Consider the following 1,584-nt stretch of genomic DNA (forward strand, 5'->3'; position numbering starts at 1 on the left):
TTGTCAGGGTGTGTAAGAAGCCAGAGGAGAGCCCCGGGGGAGGCGGTTCTCTCCCATAAGCGCACCAATGCTCTCAGACACCGAGCTATCAGTCTGTCAGCCCGTCAAGATGGGCTTTTTTTTTTTTGGTAGGTTTTTGAGACAGTGTTTCTCTGTGTAGCCCTGGCTGTCCAGGAACTTACTCTGTAGACCATTCTGGCCTTGAACTCACAGAGATCCGCTGACTCTGCCTCCCAAATGCTTGGATTAAAGGCGTGCGCCACCACCAGTGGCTCAGCTCCAGGGGGTTCTTAAGCCATTTACAAAAACTGAATTTGACCAGAGTTTGGGTCCAGCTCCAGGGAATCTGATGCCTCTGGCTCCTGTTAGTACTTGGGCGCATGCAGACACACACACCTATATATTATTAAAAACAGTAAAAACAAACTTAAAAAGCAAAATAAAAACCGAATTATAGCAAGTGTTTCCTGAACCCGTGTGTGTACTCAGCAACCTCGGAGGCTCTTGTGTGTTTAACATGTGTTTCTTTGTTTACTGTTGTAAATGGGAATACCATGTGGTGTGTGGGTGCATGTGGCATCGCACACTGGAGGTCAGAGGGCAACTTTGTAGAGCCGGTTTTCTCCTTCGATTTTTATGTGTGCTCTGGGGGTCCAATTCAGGTTGTCAGGCGTGTGAGGCAAGCTTTTTACTGAGCCATCCCGCTGGCTTTTAATTTTCATATGTCAATTTCATCGCTAGAGAGCGTATGGGCCCGTTGTTACGTGGTATGCATTAGTAAACTGACACCTTGGGTCAAAATATGATTTCAGCAATGAAGTTAAGATACACCAAAGGGAAGGCTGCATTCAATTAGGTTGCTCGCTTCTCTCTCTGGAGAATTCTGGAAGGTCAGGTAGACGTAGGTTTTGGTATTATTAAAGCAGGTTAGGGCAACTTCCTGACTTGGTGTAGCAGAGAAGCTCCGCCTTCTATTCCTGGTGCGAGTAATGCAGCTTTTGGCCACACGGGGGCAGCATTCGCTAAGGAGAGCGAACCGGTTGCACGTTGGAGACAAAGGCCGGAAGAGCAGCCAAGATGAGCTGGTCCTATTATTTTTATCAGGTTCAGGAAATTAATCAGCACTCCTGAGCTGTAGGTAAAAGGATACAGACCAGGCATGGGCCGAGACCGTCAAAGTCAAGGTTCCGATCTGTGAAGCTGAAGAGTCCCGGCCCTGGGATGCCTGGAAACTTGGTCACAGGCAGAGGACTCTGCTTCTCTGATGTGATTGCTGATTTCAAAAAGAATCAAAGAAAGACTTAATTTTGTGTGGGGTAGTGATTTACAGATTTCCATAATTCATTGACCAATAATATTGACATTTGTGCCGTCACAGGAACCATGTTTTGATGTTGCCAGATGAGGAAGGTTATTAAATATAGTATCAAAATTAAATCAGCTTGTAAGTATTAACCATTCATGAAAGGAACAAGGCATCCTGGGAAACGTCATTGAACAGCGAAAGATAAAAAAGCAAAGCCAGCGAGAAATGGTGAAAGACCCCCACTGTGGGGAGACTTTCACTCAAGTCTCAGGATAACA

Source organism: Microtus ochrogaster, linkage group LG8 (assembly GCF_000317375.1).
Source record: "Microtus ochrogaster isolate Prairie Vole_2 linkage group LG8, MicOch1.0, whole genome shotgun sequence".
NCBI classification, from domain to species: domain Eukaryota; kingdom Metazoa; phylum Chordata; class Mammalia; order Rodentia; family Cricetidae; genus Microtus; species Microtus ochrogaster.